Source organism: Hydra vulgaris, chromosome 03 (genome assembly GCF_038396675.1).
Source record: "Hydra vulgaris chromosome 03, alternate assembly HydraT2T_AEP".
Taxonomy (NCBI): domain Eukaryota; kingdom Metazoa; phylum Cnidaria; class Hydrozoa; order Anthoathecata; family Hydridae; genus Hydra; species Hydra vulgaris.
In genome coordinates, this window is record NC_088922.1 from 47,751,033 (window position 1) to 47,771,466 (window position 20,434).

The 20,434-nt window shown below is 26.4% G+C and overlaps 1 long non-coding RNA gene across 1 annotated transcript; it reads left to right on the forward strand.

Annotated features, from left to right (window-relative positions):
• The first annotated feature begins 7,527 nt into the window (after positions 1-7,527).
• Positions 7,528-17,519, forward strand: LOC136077755 (uncharacterized). The gene is made up of 2 exons (XR_010637254.1): positions 7,528-7,786; positions 17,199-17,519. It is a non-coding gene; the product is annotated as an uncharacterized LOC136077755 (long non-coding RNA).
• Positions 17,520-20,434: the final 2,915 nt, after the last annotated feature.

Sequence of the window (20,434 nt, forward strand, 5' to 3'; positions counted from 1 at the left end):
TATTTACATATGCAACACATAAGATGCGTTCATATGTAGCATATAAAATGTATTTGTAACACGCAAGTTTTGATTAATTGAATAAAATTGATTAATTTATAGCAACATGCGCATTGTAAAACCACAATGGACGATTTCTCAAAGAAACTTAGTTGTGTATTTGGTAAATAATGGCAAGACCTACAGAGAAGTTAATAAACAGACTGGAATCCCTTTTCGAACTGTCGGCAATATTATAAAAAAGCATAATTTGAATGGGACTACAACTGATATATTAGGAAGAGGCCGTAAATGAAAAACATCTGCTGCTATTGATAGAAGCATTATTTTACAAGTGAAGAAAAACAGATTTGAAACTGCTCAAAAGATTGCAGACAAACTTAAAAACAACCACAAAATCATGATTTCAGCTCAAACTATCCAAAATAGAATTAGAGAGCAAGGATTTCATAGTAGAATATGTCGCAAAAAACCCTATTTGACTTTAAGACATATGAAATAAAGATTATTATTTGCAAAAAAGTATGCGGACAAGACTATCGAGTACTGGAAGAAAGTAATTTGGAGTGATGAATCCAAATTTAACCTGATCTCTTTGGATGGACAGCAAAAAGTCTGGCAAAAACAATGTGAGGCATACAAACCGAGTTGCATGAAAGGAACAGTAAAACATGGTGGTGGAAATGTCATGTGGGGATCAATGGCTTGGCGAGGAGCTGGCAAATTGACTTTCATTAAATCAACTATGAACGCCAGTTCGTATATAGACATTTTAAAGCAAAGTTTGAAACCCTCTGCTTGTAAATTTAGATTTGGAAGCAACTTCGTCTTTCAACAGGACAATGACCCAAAATATACTGCCATAGTAACAAAGGAATTTTTTCGATAAAATAATATTAATGTGATGGAATCGCCTGCCCAGTCCCCCAACCTTAATTCAATCGAGCTTTTGTGATACATTCTAGAACGGAAAATTGGAGATCAAGCTTACAGAAGACAAAATTATCTAAAAGCAGTAATAGTCGAAGCATGGGAAAAAATCACTCCAGAAGAAGTCAAATCTCTTGTGGAATCGATGCCCCGACGTCTGCAGGCAGTTATTTTGGCAAAGTGTGGCCCTACTAAATATTGATATACTAAGTTTTTGTCTAAATACTAACTTTTTTGTCTAATTTTGGAATTTTTATACAAATTTTTTCAAAAAAAAAGTTTGTGCCATTTATTTTTTTGCTTACTGTATATACTTACCTGATACAGAAAGCGATGATTGGAAGAACACCGTACTAACAGATGAACAGTTTCTACTCATTGAATTCTTCCAGAGCTAAAATCAGTTAAAGAAATTTTAAAAAAGTTAAAAAAAGTTTTATATTATCAGACACAGAGATTGACAAGTCAATTCGAATCACTATTTGCCCTTCTGGAAATTGATCGCATTTGTTAACTTCATCGGAAAAAAAAGCCCACACCACTTAGAGAAGCAACCAATCAGTTAATGAATTCTTGAAGGACTTTTTATTAGGTCTGTTGGTAACCATATCACAACCAGAGAATACTTTTAGAATTCTTTATCATCTGTCTCAAGCTTCAGCAATGCTGGTAATACACAAAGTCTGAAGGAAAATGAGTATTAAGATTTCATAGTAAAGAATAAAAAAGATGTTACCTCATATCAGGCACACATAAATCAACCTATAAATTGAAAATGAAAAAAAAAATACCAAAATACAAGAAGATTTATAATTGGAGATAATGTTGAAACTTTGGCTTGTCGGAAGCAGCATGCAAATAAAATGCCTACCTTTTCAGGTGTTGCAGGATCCTAATTAGCAGCTCTACTAATCTGAAATTGCATTTTCCGCTTCTGGCCTTGTTTTCACTGATCGTAGATACAATCTTGACAGTGACAAGGTATAAACTTATTTTAATAATGCAATACTGTTCCGCTCTTGAGAATTATGTTAAATATTGGCTCATGTACCAGAAAGTAAAAGTCATGAGAACATGAAGTTGACTTAATAGGGCCAACATTAATAGAAGAAACTCCTCTAATACCAACAAAAATAAAATAAAGGAAAAAACTTAATTGTATTTTATTCATAATAAATTTACAAATCTACATTTTTTTTTCTTCTCGATATAAAAAAAAAGATTATGCAACTATTCTATACCATACGATTCTTTTTATTATTGGTATCGTGTAGTATCGAACCGATACTGACGGTATTGACATTAGTATATAAACGATACCAAACAATACGAAGTTATCCATCTAGATATCTAGATTGCGGAAAAAAAACTTTATAGTAAACAAAAGTATGCTTGTAAGATTATATTTGGAGTAAACAGAACTGTGTATTGCGAACCACTATTAAATTGTCTCAAGGCTTTGAATATTTATAAGCTAAACATTTACCAAATATTACTATTCGTGTTTAAAATGACACATGGAGTGTTTCAACTTATATTTTAATCTTATTTTAGTGAAATACCTCATAAGTATCCAATAAAGTTTTCAGAGAATAACCTTATTGCTCAGAGAATTTATTTAAAAATGAGTTCTTACCGAATTCAATATCGAGGACCTTTTCTATGAAAAAATTTTGTTAAAAAGTTCAATAAAGAACACAACTCACTAGAAAAATTTAAAATAGATTATAAAAGAATCTTACTTCAATTAGAAATTTAATGCAATAGACTTCAAATATTTTTTAAAAGGTGGTTTTAAAAAAGAAAAAACGTTTTCATTAGCACTAAATATATATTGTTAAACATCTATCAAATATACTTGTATGAGTATACAAAACTTTTTTTTATTTATTATTTTTAAATCAATATAAATGTCATTTTATTATTTGACAAAAGTTATGTATTTTTTAACGTTTTGTGTATATTTTATTTTTTTGTTCATAAACACGGGGAATATGTAAACGGTGCTCGGTGATAAGACAGTTAATGTCCTCTTCTTGCGCCGGTATTGCGAAACAAATTTTCCCCCCATATTTTTTCCCCCCGGAAAGTTTGTACCGGGACAAACCTTCCCCCCGGAAAGTTTATTCTAGAATAAACATTCCGGGAGGATAAAATATTTCATCCCCGCCCGTAATAAAAGTTTCCCCGCTAAAAATGTTGCAAAACTTTGGTTTTTTTGATAAAGGGTTTGTTTGTTTTTTTATTTATATTATTATAATTATTGTTACGCTATTTTAATTATAAAATAACATGCCATAACGTTAAATACGAGAACCTATACCAAGAACGTCGATATGCATGGCGGTGCTTAAGGCGAAATTTTCACATGCCTTCCATATTTCATTTAAAAAAAAAGAACCAAATAAAATAAAACCGTAATTTAGCAGTAGTTGTGGAGAGTTTGTATTATACGGTTTCGTTCATTTTCTCCTGTTACCACACGTTGTAGTTTTTTTCATTTCCGATATGAAATAAATCTCCATGTACCAACTTTCTTTCGAAGTTTTCTTTTATCGTCTTTCGTATAATTAGAAGGATATTCATTTTTCCCGAGATACATTTGCAGAGCTTTACTTTCTTCATTTTCCATATTCTTGTTTTAAATAACTAAATCATTATATCGAATAAAAACAACTTATTTTTGCAAGTAATTTGTAATTTTATTTAACTAGTTGAATTATAAACGTTAGCAAGTATTCGTGTTCGTTACAGAAAGCAAATAACTATAATAAATATGAAATGAAAGTTATATTATAAAAATTATTTGCAATTTATAGTATTATTTTACTAAACATAACAAAAAAACTTATATAGATTTGAATAACATAATCATAAATATACAAACAAAAATTCCAAACAACCTTTTCAAAACATTTAAAAACGTTCTAAACTTGCACGAAGTTATTTTTTTAACAATAAAACGTATAATTTGTTAGCAACTTATTAGAGATTTGCATGAAAAAACTTTATATAACAAAAAAAATTATGAAAGATGCGTTCGATTCAAGCGAAACTTTGTTTTTTTATGTAGATTTTGTTAATTTAGCATTTGAACCAAAAGTAGCATTTAGCATTTAGATCTATCTATATGCGCATTTAATTGCGCAAGTTATGTCAATTTGTATATTATTAAGTATTAAGGGGGAACTAATATTACGGAGAAAACTTTATTTCGCAGATAGGGGAACACATATTACGAGGGGGGAAATATTATTTCGAAATAAATTTTCCCCCCGGAAAGAATATTTCGGCCGGGGGGAAATTCTGTAATGGGGAACATTTATTTCGTGACACCGGCCAATATTTATATATGTATATGTCTTTATTGTAAATATATGAAACAACAACAGCAACAACAAAAAATATCGATTTATACAATACCGATTACCTGTGTCTAAAAAATACCGATTACCTGTGTCTAAAAAATACCGATTACCTGTGTCTAAAAAATACCGATTACCTGTGTCTAAAAAAGAATATTTGTATATAAAAAGCAGCTTTTTCTTATAATAAAAACACATGTGTAGTAGTAGTAATAGGTTTATATTAATAGTATATAATAGTATATAATATAATATATATAGTATATAATAGTATATAATAGAATATAATATAATAGTAACAATAGTATATATATATTAATAACTTTCAGGGTGTTTCATAGTTGTATTAATAACTTTCAGGGTATTCCATAGTTGTATTAATTTAATATCAAACGAATTAACGAAAAACTTTTCTTCTCTCTCCAAAAAAAAATTAAAAAAAAAGTTAAAAAAGAACTTATATTCCTTGTTATTTCTCTCTCTCTCTTAAAAATTAATTTATTTATGAAATAAAGTATTTTTATTTATAATACAAAACAGTAGAATAAAATAGCCGGAATAAACTGAGTTAACCCGAAAGAAATACCGCCCGTGTTATTTGGCGTTAAGTGTGCTAAAAGGAGGTTACATATTCAATTTTTATCCTTGAGATATTTGATCTCAACTTTTTTGTTGTCACATTATGATAACGTTGTTTTAAAACGTTTGCAATTTGTAAAATACCAAATAAAAATTGAATAATTTTTTAATTAAAATTAAAAAATTGTATCAATTTTTTTGTTTTTGAGATAAAATGGTTTAAAAAATTAAAACTTTCGTAGATGGTATATAAAAACTTTTCTATAACGTTTTCTCCGCAACTTTTTTACTAATAGTTTTCAATACAGTAGAAAAACATTATTCTGAGGACAAAAATAAAAAACATCAATAACTCATTTTTTTTCGTAAAATGATGATAGAATAATACAGTTTTAAGTCGCAAACTTGTTTTAACGTGATACTTGCATCTAAGAGTTTCGTATGATTTTAAACAAAGTCTATATATAAAATATTTTCATACGTGGGCTCTTATAAAATTGCATTTTATCAGTAGCAGAAAACATGATTTTCTCTCTATCTGCTAAATTTGAACAACTCTGTTGAAATTAAAATCAAAAATAAGTTTTAATGAAATTTTTTATTTATTTAAAGCGATTGCTTAAATGTGAAACTTCTTGATCTTAATACTTTTTAAGGTATCAAAAAGGTTAACAATATGTTAATGTGATTTTTCTGAATCAAATTGAGCTGCTTCGCCTTTTTAAAGATGATTTTATATCATCAATGCAATTATTAATGCAATCATAAATGATGGGCATAATAACGCCTTTGCACAGTGTCTCAAAAAGACTTAAAATTAGTTTTCAAAAATAAGTATTTTTAAGCTTTGGATGCAATTGATCTTTATTTGTAAGTATGTTAAAGAGTTTAAATATCCGATAATAAATCAGTTAGAACGGGTTAAGCATTAACACAAATTTATTCAAAGAAAAATTGAAAACACGATAAAGTTTAATAGTTAATATTATTTAATTAAAACAGTAAAATCTTTGTAAAAAAAAAATGTTTGAACTTCTTCCAGTTTTAGCTTAGGCATCTGGAAAATAAAGTGTTATTTTTCTCCATTGTTAAATGACATAAGCGGTTATTCAAATTTTCAAATATCAACATATAAAAAAATAACGAGTTTAAACGAATTTATTGTAAGTAAACATTTTAACATGTGAAAGTTAGAATCCAAAAACAAGAATAAATGTTTTTACTTAATTTTACGTGAGTCATTATTTGACTAATGCTATTTATCTAATGCTCTTTACTATTTAGTAACAAAAAGTCAAAGGTTTTTCAGTAAAAAAAACTTCTTAAAATTTTATTTTTACAAAGAGCAAGTCCTTTTCATGCCCTTTTCAAGTCCTCTTTGAGTCCTCTTTAAGTCCTCTTTAAGTCCTCTTTAAGTCCTCTTTAAGTCCTCTTTAAGTCCTCTTTAAGTCCTCTTTAAGTCTTCTTTAAGTGATTACATGAATAGGTAGTGGTTAAACTTTTTCAAATTATTCTTAATCTAAGAAAAGCATCTCAAAATTAAATTTTTTGAAGTTTACGAAAACCTTTTAAAAGCTAAAGTTAAAAGTTAAAAGATTCTCAATGATTAAACGGTTCTCTAGTTAAAAGATTCTCAAAATTTTCTATGATTAAACTTAAACTTGAAGATGCGGAGAGATGAAAGTGCAGAGGTAACAGTCTATTATAACAAAATACATTGGAAAGTGTTTTTTTAAGTATAAAAACCGAAAGAAGGACCTGCAAGTAGAGACTTTTATCAGCTATTACTTAACGTATTAACGTAGATTAGTCTTATAGCATGCTTTTAAGTTGATTTCATCATATCGTGTTACTACAGACACTGAAACCCAGTGCTGCAAACTTTATTTTGCATGAAAAGTTGTAAAAAAATGTGTATTAAAAATACAAACAAACCTAATTTAAAAGTGAAAAAGTTGAAACAATCATTAAAACAGGTAAATAATAAGAAATATTTTAAAAATTCACAATGATATTAATTCTGAAAATCACATCTATATTGCCAATATTTTAATTCACGTTTTTTGTTTATATTTTTAAAACTTTAACTTATCTTAAAGGAGAAAAAAATTTAATCAAGTGCATTTTAAAATGAACATTTTTTACCATATGCGTGTGTGTGTGTCTATATATATATATATATATATATATATATATATATATATATATATATATATATATATATATATATATTTTATATATATATATATATATATATATATATATATATATACTATACTATACTATACCACCTTGCCAATCGAAAACACTTTAAGTGCAAAAATTGATTTTTTTAGTTGTTAGGTTTAGGTGCTGAATATGATACATGATAATATTTTGCACTTGCAAAAAAATCAAAGAAGTCTTATATAAAGGATAATTGGTCCTAAAGTCAAAACGAATATAATATTTACAAGGATTCTAGTAATGAGACTTAGAAAACACATTTACGATTTCTAAGAAAATAAATAACATGTTTTAAAACTGAAAAAAAACAAAAAAATACAAATATTTATTTCATGTTTATAAAAACATTTTATTTTCATTTTCTGTAAATATTTGAAATATTTCAAACTCCAAGTTACCACACCATCTTAGCTGGGTCTTAAAAAGTCAATCAACTTAGACAATTTCTAAAAACTCGCCAGAAGTTCTATTATACAAAAAAGTCTGATTTTATAAACAAACTCCATTTAACAGATGGCGTCTAAAGTAGTTAAATAACGTAAAAAAATATAAGTTATCTATTTCCACGTTTTGTTTCGTTGTTATTACTTTGGTTAGAAATGGTATTTATGTTATGCTATTTGATTTGCTTTGGTAGTATTGTGTTTTGTCACAAGTTAAGTTTCAATAATGAAGACTTCTCAAAAGTAAGTTTTACATTTCAAAAGTGAGCTTCACGTTATTAAAAACAAATTTTATATTCTCAAAAGTAAGCTTTATATTCAGTAACAAAATTAAAAGTGCTCCTTCTATCAAGGTATTTAGATCAGATGGTGCCTTTTTGAAATTTAGCGACGCAACACATTTTTTGTTTTAAGATTTGTGTAATATAATAAACTGTAAAGTGGTAATATGAAGTATGAATTTATTCCATTTAATTGTAAATTAGTTGAAACAAATTGTGTAAAACGTCATTCGTTAGCGCAATTTTTTTGTTTTTTTGTTGTTATTTTTTTATAACTTCGAAAATATAGTTTAACATTTTAGTAGCTTGTTAAAATGAAATCACATGTTTATATTTTTTTCAAACAATATTATGAGTTTTATATAGAACAAATTGCTAAGTTACTTTACAGTTATTTGAGACTTACTACAAAGTAGTCAGTGCCAGGACTTTGTGATTCTTAACGCTTTCAAAAAAAGGTGATAAGGGACAACACTTTAGCTCAGCATGGAACAAACAATAGAGCAGAGTCTGCTTGGAGCAATTGTAATAACCCAGTGGGCACACCAACGATGGAACAGCGTTAAATAACGTTTTTATTAAAGTTGTAATAACGCTGGGTTATCGTTGGAGTTGGTAAGGTTGGATAACATTATATTTTCCGACGTTATAACGTTAGATTTTCAAACGTTAATCAATGTTAATTGACATTGTAATTTCGATGTAAAAGCAACGTGCTTTTTATCTAAAAATTGACAGTCTTCGGGACTCGACCCCTAATCACACGTCGCGCAGTTCATCGAGCTTTCCTACGCTACACAATCATATGATTGTGTAGCGTAGTGGAAAATCTTACAATAGCTATACTTATATTATTTTCAATGAATATTCCACTTTTTTTCGACAAGAATTTTGTCTATAAATAGTCAAGGTAAATAATTATGTGATTAAAAAGCATATATATTTCTTCTTGAGCTATCAAATTTCTAAATATATATATATATATATATATATATATATATATATATATATATATATATATATGTATATATATATATATATATATATATATATATATATATATAAATATATAGATATATATATAGATATATATATATATATATATAGATATATAGATATATATATATATATATATATATATATATATATATATATATATATATATATATATATATATATATATATATATGTATATTGAAAAATTTTGAGATGTTTATTGGATTGAGAAAAAAAAAAAAGAAGAAATATATTTTTTTTAATCACATAATTATTTACCTTCACGAATTGTAGACGAAATTCTCGTCAAAAAAAAAAGTGGATTATTCATTAAAAATAATATAAGATTAGCTATTGTAACTCCGAGAAAAAATTACGTGAGTGTAGTCAATGTTATTGCAACGTTGTAATTCTGATGAAAAATAACGTTAGCGTAGCTAACGTTAAAACGAATTTGTGATTCCGATAAAAAATTATTACAACGCAGTTCTAATAAAAAATAGAATTAAAAAAAGCAACTTTAATATGACGTTGTACTACTCATAAAAAATAGCGTTCGTGAAACCAATGTTATACCAACGTTGTAGTTTTGATGAAAAATAGTTTTATAGTAACTAACGTTGTAATTCTGATGGAAAATAACGTGAATGTAACCAACGTTATTAAAACCTTAGATTTAGTTGGTCGATGTCGCACAGCATAACCCAACATAAATCCAACATTGTATCGACGTTGTGTGCCCACTGGGAAAAGTTGTACAAGTTTTGCAAAAGTGTCTCAAAATTTAAAAACCGCTATATATCTCTGTTTTTCACTGGTATCTAAAGCCCAAGAGCTCTAAAAATGTTGTGTCACTTTTAATTTGCAATAAGAAAAAATATATGACATTTAATGACTTGAAAAATTGGTTTTAGATGATACAACATAAGAAGTTCAAAAGTTAATAGTTTCAATAACCTAAAAGTTTTAAAAATTTTTCGCAAAAGTAGTCCACAAGCTTTTTTACATTTTTGGAGCTACTGGATACCAAAAACAAGGAAAAAATAATCTTTTTGAGATTTTCAAATCTAGAGTCTTTTTTTGCACTCTCCATCCATGGTTAAAAAAACATTGACTTTACAGTGAACGAAAAAGAGTGCTATTTTACTCATTTTCGTCATTGAAAATGTCAAATACCACCTTCGGACAATTTTCTACGCCTGAAAAAAATTAACCTTAGTGGCTGATATAACTTAAGCATTTTTTCGATGGCTGGGTATAGCTTTAAGAATCTTAATCTTTTTGTGAGTATTGTTGTTACCGTTTCGTTTTAAACCTCCAAAGCTCATATTGTATTGTTTGCAGATATCGTCAACACTTTTTACGAAATTTTGTTAGTTCTAATGCATCTAAATTTGATAGCTCTAATGCATTTTAATGACATCTGATAAAATATCTGATCTCCATTTACACAATCCGTGTTTTTCAGCTAAATTTAACGATCAAACTTTTTAACATCAAAATTAACTCTTTAACATCAAAATTACGAGCCGAAATTGGATACGATTTAGCGTCCTTGTGATGAGTTTCACTATAATTCTTGATCACGTTCACAATTATTGCTTCATATTACGTATGCGCACAAGCAAATCTTTGATTGTAAAATTTCTTAAATAGTTTTGATGCACAATCATTTAAATTTATTTGATAGTGTGAAATGTGTTTGATGTGTGAATGCTTGTCTTGTTTAATTGAATAAAATGTTTCTTCTTGAATGTCTAATATTTTTTCATTTTGACCAAATCTCTGACTCTTCGTAAACTTTGTGATTATGTTTGTATTTAAAGAAGCATCCAAATACAGGTTATGTATGATAGACTTTTAATAACCTTTAAATGCTGACTGTCCACGACTACTAATGTCAAATTTTGACAAATTAGTTTTGACAAATAGTGTATTTTAAGAACTCACCTTTAACATGCATTATGAAAGGAAACACTTTCTTTAAACTATCATTAAGTTCGTTTAATCTTCTCTTCTTATTATTCATTTTATGAATTTAATGTACCTTATGACATACCTTGAAATAGTTATAAAATAAACCTTCCATACATTTTTTATAATCACTATTTTATTGAATCAAATCGCAAACCGCTATTTATAATAATCAGGGAAAAAGACATCAGAAAGCAAATAAAATTTGCATAAAATTAAAAAATATTTCTAAATACTTTTCTCTTCTCTAATTCAAATCAAAAAAACTTCAAAGGTTGTAGGGGAGAGTGAAAGAGAGAAGGGTTGGAGGGGCATCATGACACACCTTTGGTTTTTGCTTTATAGCAATTTTTTAATACGCCTTTTTTTAAGGCGATTGGTTTATAAGTTATAAGAATAAGTTTATACCTATAAAATTAAATTTATAAATGACCAAAATATAAGAGATTAAACTTGTGAGACTATTTAAAGTAAAACTTGAAATTTGTTTCAAGGTAGCCTACCCATGAGGGTACGGTACCTCAATACACACTATGAGCACGATTATAAAAGTAAATAAAAAGTATAAAACGTGGAGAAAAGACAGATTTTTACTTGAAAGATAAACAAATTAATAATTATAACCCAAATAATGCATCCAATGGTCCGAATCACATTTTGAAGACCAGATAATATATTGTTTTAAATATCATCCTCCCCCCCCCCCCACACACACACACGCAAATGCTGTATCTATTTATGTCAAATGATATAATTTTTTTTCAAAACACAACTCTCGTAGTATATATATATATATATATATATATATATATATATATATATATATATATATATATATATATATATATATATATATATATATACATATATATATATATATATATTTATATATATATATATATATATATATATATATATATATATATATACATATATATATATATATATATATATATATATATATATATATATATATATATATATATATATATATATATATATATATATATATATATATATATACATATATATTAACGAAGAAAAAACAACTTTTTCTATGGTACTTTAAGTTTCATGTCTATACGGCAATAATCAGCCATTGAATACAAATTCAAAAACAAAAAAAACCGCTAAAATTACAAAATACTGTGTAGTGGGATCTTAAGGTCGCTAAGACATACTTGATGGCAACGAAAAAACAAAATATTTGCTAATCACCGGTGTCAAAAAAAGATAAGAGGAATTTATTCTTGTGTCTGCATTTTGAAATCAACTCATTTTGTTTATTTAACAAGTTATCACCTTTATATGCTAAAATAAGTAATTTTTCGTATAAACAAAGATTACACATTTTTGACGAAGTGTTATAAGGATTGCAACGTTTTACAATTTTCCACTTAATTAAGGGTGTAAACATTTTGTCTTTTATGTCCCAAATTTCTTTAGACAATTCGGTATCATTTTTATATTTGTTAATGTTAAAAGATTTTAGATGGTTAGCATACCGAAATTTAAATGGAGTTTCACATAAGCCAAAATATACTTTTTCTTTGTAGTCAGGTTCATTTTAAATCTAAAAGTAAGCCGTGGATAACTCAAGGCATTTTGAAGTCAATTAAAATAAAAGATGAACTTTACAGAAAATTTCTCAATCATTCGTCAACTATAATAAAAGAAAGAACATTTAATTTATTTAAAGCATACAGAAATAAAATCAGTAATTTATTAAAAATAAGTAAAAAAAACTTTTATTCAAGTTTCTTTCAAAACAATTTACACAATATGAAAAATACATGGAAAGGAATTAGAGAAATAATTAATATTAACAACAGTTTCACAAAAAAACAATCTATTAATCTAATGATCAACAACAACTTAATTATCGATAATAAAGCTATTGCTAATTCATTTAATGTTTAATTTTTAAATATATCAGTGAATATTTCTGAAAAAATTGAACCTTCAATTAATAAATTTAACGATTTTCGTAAAATCCCAAACTTTAACTCATTTTTCCTTTCACCTGTTACAAAAGAAGAAATTGAAACAATTATTTCTGTGATGAATGATAGGAAAAGTATTGGCCCTAATAGTCTTCCCACTTCAATTCTTAAACTATCTTCAAAAATTATATCTGAACCAATCTCTAAAATGGTTAATAACTCATTTAAAAAAGGAATTTTTCCTGACGCTTTTAAGATTGCTAACATTATTTCAATTCACAAAAATGGGTCAAAGCTTGAACCATCTAATTACAGACCTATTTCTTTGTTATCCAACATCAGAAAAATATTTGAAAAAACTATGCACAAAAGGCTGTACAGCTTTTTGATACCTTTAATTGCTTTCATAAATTACAATACGGATTTAGACGTAATCATTCTACTACACATGCGCTAATTGATTTTACAGAAACTTTAAGAAACGCCCTTGATAAAAATAAGTTTGTTTGTGCTGTTTTCCTTGACCTGCAAAAAGCAATCGACACAGTAAATCACGATGTTCTTCTTGCCAAACTACAATACTATGGTGTACGTGGAATTCCACTTAAATGGTTTAAATCCTACTTAAATAACAGACTTCAATACGTTACAGTTAAGGAAACATCTTCAATAACCAAAACAATAATTTCGGGAGTCCCACAAGGGTCAATATTGGGGCCTCTGCTTTTCCTTGTATACATCAACGAACTAAACACCTGCATTAATAATGTTTTAACATACCATTTTGTCGATGACACTAACCTGTTAATTGTTGAAGATTCGCTTGAAAAAATGCAGTTAAAAACTAATGAGGCCATATTTTCTGTTATTAATTGGCTCAGAGCAAATAAAATTTCACTAAACGCTACAAAAACTAAAATTGTGTGTTGTTTTTAAAACCAAAACCCAAAAAAAAAAAGGAACAATGCACTTTTAACATTAATGGAAAAATATTAACTTCGTCAAAAACTGTGAAGTACCTTGGAGTTTAGCTGGATGAGAGTCTTTCTTTTAAGTACCATCAAAATTACTTAGAGACTAAGCTAAGCCGATCAGTTGGAATGTTAGCCAAGACCAGACATTTCGTAAATTTTGAAACACTTATGAGTATTTATCATGTCATATTTGGATCGCACCTTAGGTATGCGTGTCAGATTTGGGGTAAAAAAAAAGGTCCGTTAAACCAGCTAGTTTCACTTCAAAACAAAGCCCTTAAAATTATTCACTTTCAAAATTTCCTATTTGACAATGTTTCTCTACTGTATAAATTGTCTAAAATTCTTCGGCTTAACGACAGTATTACTTATTTAAATTGTTTATTTGTATGGGATCATCTTCATGATAAACTTCCAATTTCCTTCAAGAACTTTTTCCTTCAAATATGTAACAAACATTCTCACTTCCTAAGATCCTCATCATGCAACAATATCTTTGTAGAACATACTAGGACAATAAAATTTGGCAGCGAATCAATTAAACATCAGTGCACCAATGCTTGGAACAATCTCCCTCATTCTTTTAAAACTGAAAACTCAATTTCTCGATATAATTTTCTCAATAAATTAAAAAAATGCTATTTGGATAGCTACTAGAATAACAACATCAATAAAAGCAATATATCACTGTTAATAGTCTTATTAAAAATACTCTCTCTTGTATATTTTATCTTTTTTTTTTTTTTTTTTTTTTAAGAATATTTACATTTATGTACAGCTTTTTTGTCGTCTTTGTACAATGATTGAATGTGTATGTGCGTATGCCTGTGTGGGTATATGTATGCGTGTGTGGGTGTATGTATGTGTGCAAATGTGTGTATATGTGTATGTATGTGTGTTGTGTGTTAATATGTATGTGAATGTGTATGTATATTTATGTATGTGCGTATGTAGATAAGTATAGACATATTTAAATATACCATCGTTATTATTATTAGTACCTTTATTTTTATTAATATCATTATTTTTATTAATACCATTATTTTTATTGTTATTAATACCATTTTTATTATTATAGTTATTATTAATGTTATTATTATTGTTAACGTTATGATTTATAGAGTTATTATTTTTTTCTTATGTTCTTTATTATTATATTCATTATTATTAGGTGTTTACTCATCATTAGTAATTATACTATTTGTAAACATCCTTGAATTGTAAAATCATGTAATTCAGAATATATTGATTGATATATATTGATTGATTGATTTGACGACACGGTCGCTTGAGAAAAAGAAAAAGTATATTTTGGCTTATGTGAAACTCCATTTAAATTTCGGTATGCTAACCATCTAAAATCTTTTAACATTAATAAATATAAAAATGATACCGAATTGTCTAAAGAAATTTGGGACATAAAAGACAAAATGTTTACACCCTTAATTAAGTGGAAAATTGTAAAACGTTGCAATCCTTATAACACTTCGTCAAAAATGTGTAATCTTTGTTTATACGAAAAATTCCTTATTTTAACATATAAAGGTGATAACTTGTTAAATAAACAAAATGAGTTGATTTCAAAATGCAGACACAAGAATAAATTCCTCTTATCTTTTTTTGACACCGGTGATTAGCAAATATTTTGTTTTTTCGTTGCCACCAAGCATGTCTTAGCGACGTTTAGATCCCACTACACAGTATTTTGTAATTTTAGCAGTTTTTTTTGTTTTTGAATTTGTATTCAATGGCTGATTAATGCCGTATAGTCATGAAACTTAAAGTACCATAGAAAAAGTTGTTTTTTCTTCATTAATATATATGTATATATATATATAAAGTATATATATATATACTTTATATATATATATACATATATATATATACATATATATATATATATACATATATATATACATATATATATACATATATATATATATATACATATATATATACATATATATATATATATATATATATATATATATATATATATGTATATGTATGTATATATATAATATTTATATGTATATATATATATACATATATATATATACATATATATATATATATATATATATATATATATATATATATGTATTTATATATATATATGTATATATATATAATATGTATATATATATATATAATATTTATATATATATATACATATATATGTTAATATGTATATGTATATATATAATATTTATATGTATATATATACTTATATATATACATATATATATGTATATATATATATATATACATATACATATATATATATATATATATATATATATATATATATATATATATATATATATATATATATATATATATATATATATATATATATATATATATATATATATATATATATATATATATATATATGGGCGTTTGCAGACATAGGGAAACAATTACAAACACTCTTTATCAATCCTACACAAAAACTTTTTTTATTTAAAAGATATACTACATCTTTTATAGCAGAGCTCAAGAACTAAAAAAAAATGTATAATCATTATATGTTTAGGGGTTCTTCATCCTTCTCCACTCCTTTTCTGCCTTGCCCCCGACACAATTTTTTTTTATACGAAACAGTTTTTAAACAAATTTCTCTATTTTAATATTTTGTTAAATTTTATAAGAACTTTTTACTTGTATTTATAGCGACAAAATATCTTTGAGTGACAAAACGTTTTAAAATACAAATATCATTTTTTATGATGGAAAATGTAAAAAAGTTTTTTTACAAGAAACTTAGAAATAATTTTATACATTTCAAAGTTCCCCAAAACTTTAAAAAAATGCCTCATAAACTATAGCCATAATGATAAATATTTGCCAATTATGTTTCAACTTTTAGGTACGGTCTCCTAGATCCGTCACCGGACATCAATACTGAAACAAAAACTTTTTTCAAGAGAGTTATTCAAAAAAAAATTTATTTATGAGTACAACTTCAAACTTCGATTTTTCGATCTCAACTTAAAATTTTATGACCCCAAAATACAAATACAAAAATATTGTAGTTGCAAATAATATATTTTGCAATTTGACTCAGAAAAGTTGCAAATCAGTTTCTTAAACTTTAAGAAACTGTTTTCCAACTTTTCTGGGTTCAAGTTCAAGTCTTTGAATAAACCATTGGTTATTCTAACAATCAAAATGATCTCTAGTAAAGTGTTTGATATGTTAACAACTATCAATTTTATCATAAATTTTAAAAACTATCAATTTTAGCCTAATTTACGATTTTATTCTACTTAATAAAACCGTATGTTTTTAAAAATTTATGTTTTTAAAATTTATGAAAAAAGTTTTTATTATTATTATGGAAAAATAGTACTTTAACTTTCTTAATGTTAAAATTATAAGAACTTAGAAACTCTGGTTTGTAATAAACATGTTTTATTCAATGTTTTATATTCAATTTTATATTCAATAAAATAGTTGTTTCCTATTGTGTTTTTTTTTTTAGAAAGCCGCAGTATCATCATACAAATCATTTTGCAATACAAACGAAGACTGTGGTAACTTTATGCGATGTGTGGTTTATGGACATTCTTCTATATGTTTTCCAGCTTGGTTTTTTTTAAGCAACGATAATAAACTTGATTAATATTGTAAAAACACTAATTGTTTTAATTTAAGATTTGAAATTTAAATAAGATTAAAATTCTTGCATACTCTAATTATAAAGTAAATTAAATTATGTAAATTATACCATTAGAATACTGATTTTTTGTAAAACTTTTTGTTAATAGCATAGTTATTGAATTTTTATTTCTGGTAGTTCAAATATGCCCAAATTATCATTTTTCGAACCTGGAACACGGTTCTTTCAAAATTTATAAGCTATATTTAAAAAATAATAACTATCACTAATTATTTGATAATATTACCTAAAAATTTAAATAAAAAAACGCCGAACAATCATAACTATTTGTAATATTAGTTGCGTAAGCAGGAACTTTTAATAAATATCAATACTTAATTTAATATCCGATTTGATAAACTTGTTAGCGCCGTCACTTGTCTGCGTTGTTTGATACAGAACCATTTTCAAAATATTAGTCAAAACGATCTAACGATAAAAGTAAATGTTCTAAATCTTATGGGTACAAGAAATATTTTTTAATTACAAATAATAGTAATATATTATTATTTTTATTAAAATATACATACCACAAGTATATGTATGTATTTGTTGTATGTAAATTTGCATAAATTAAATTTATTAAAACAAAAAGGAACAAGTTAATTTTTTGTTTTACCTAATGTCATAAAAATTGAAAAGTCGACTTGTCTCATTTTTTATAAAACTAGATAATCGGTATCGTGTATACACCGATTATCTAGCTAATATACTATTGTCGATACCATCAGTATTGGTTTGGTACCATAAGACACCGATAATAAAAAGAATCGTATGCTATTTATATTCGCATAATTTTTTTCCAAATCAATAATAAAAGGAAAATGTGAAATTATAAATTTGTAATGAACAAAATACAACTAAACATTAAAATAACTATATAAAACAACTTTTAGATAATTTATAATATTAATAGTAGTAACATTTTGTATTATAATATAAGTTTATTTGCCTTGTCACTGTCGAGATTGTATCTAGGATCAATGACAACAAGGCCAGAAGCAGAAAAAGTTCATTCAGATGATGCAGAGATCAGTGGAGTTATCAACTTGGATCTTGCAACACCTGAAAAGATAGGTAGTTTAGTTGCGTGTTGCTTTTAACTTGCCTAAGTGTCAGTATTACCTCCATTTTTAGATCTTTATGTCCTATATAATTTTTATATGATATTTTGAAAATTTACAAGATATTAAATTGTTTGAAGTATTTAAATTTAAAATTAGTCTTTAAATCTGTCATAAAGATTTTATTGTAAAAAATTTATTTTCATGCATTAGTTAGCTCATTAGTCAATTTTTGTGGAACAAACTTTTAAATATTAAGCTACTATTTATAGCCGTAAAGACTCTATTAACGCCAGTTCATAAAGGTATTAATAATACCTGCATATTGTACATCACTAGTATCATTAGATATAAAATTTTATATATGACTACTACAGCGACATTTTAGTTGTTAGAAGCAGATGTTTTACATTTTAAGTATGTTTTTTTTGTTTGATTTTTTTTGTGTTTGATTGTAAAACTCTATTTACTAACATATTAACACAGTGTACAAAAAGAGATGTTACTAGAATCAAAATTCTACTTATGTAGAGCTTTCTATTATTGCTAGATATTTTATTTTAAGACCAATGACTAGTCTATAATAATTGATTGAATTATGAGATTAAATCAACAAATAATCATTAAAAACAATTAAAATCAAAAAGCTCAATTTAAATCATGATCATGAACTCCAAACTCTTTGCAGAAGTTCAATGTTTGCTCTTAGAAGTTGAATAAACAAAATTTATTAAATAGTAAGTTTTAATTCAAAAGTCTTTTTGTCTGATGATAAGAAATCTTTATTCATAGCTTTAACTTTTACAATTTTTTAAAGATTTTTTCATATATTATGGTCAACAGTCAGCAGCCGTATTCACATCCCTCCGTTAAACCCTGCGATAAGCTATCGGCTGGTTAAAAGTAAATCGGCAGTTTTTTTCAAGAATAACACCTAGAAACTTAATTGAGTGCTTTTCATAATTTGTTTACCAATATATATATATATATATATATATATATATATATATATATATATATATATATATATATATATATATATATATATATATATATATATATATATATATATATATACATATATATATATATATATATATATATATATATATATATATATATATATATATATATATATATATATATATATATATATACAGTATTGGACAAAACATTTGCAAGCAACATCGAACAATGCTAAAATATGTTCTTAATTTTACATGCCTTAAAAACGAAACGAACTATACTACCACAGCAAACAGTTCAGGAGTCTGGAGTCATAGTATGCCATGACATGAGCAATCAGCTGACAGGTGACAGCACACAGGCAGAATTTCGTTGACTAGTGCCATTTTGCAGCGGACAAAACAAATGCAACTTTTTTGGTTTGTTTCATTTTCTTAAGTCTGGTCCGTGTCAACGTCACGGAAGTTTTTTAATAATTAAAGGAAGTATCCAGAAGTTTCCAGAAACATGCAGAAGCTTCCAGAAGTTTCCAGAAGAAGCATCTGGAAGCATCCAGCAGCATCCAGAAGTATCCAGAAACATTAAGAAGCATCCAGACGAATCCAGAAGCTTCCAGAAGCAGCGAAAAGAAGCATCTAGAATCTTCCAGAACAGGTTCACTCAGGTTCATTTTACTATATAGAGACATGTAAATCGACACGTAATTCAGTCAGTATATGGAATTCAATCAGTCAGTATTATCAAGACAGTTTATCGAAGTGAGTTTTATCAAAGTATTTTATCGAATAACATCAATACAAGAAGTGAATTACAACAAGTGCTTCATTACATCAATACAGTCCACATCCAACCAAGACGTTGTGTTCCACAGAGCATTATTTTATCATCACAAGGTAAATGTAACACGGTAAGCCTTGAGAAGCGTGATTATTTATTTTTATTATTTTTATGACTTCAAGTGCAAAAATGGCTCCCGACAGTCTTGGATTGGAACTAAGAAAGAAAATTATTGGCGATTACGTAAGTAGA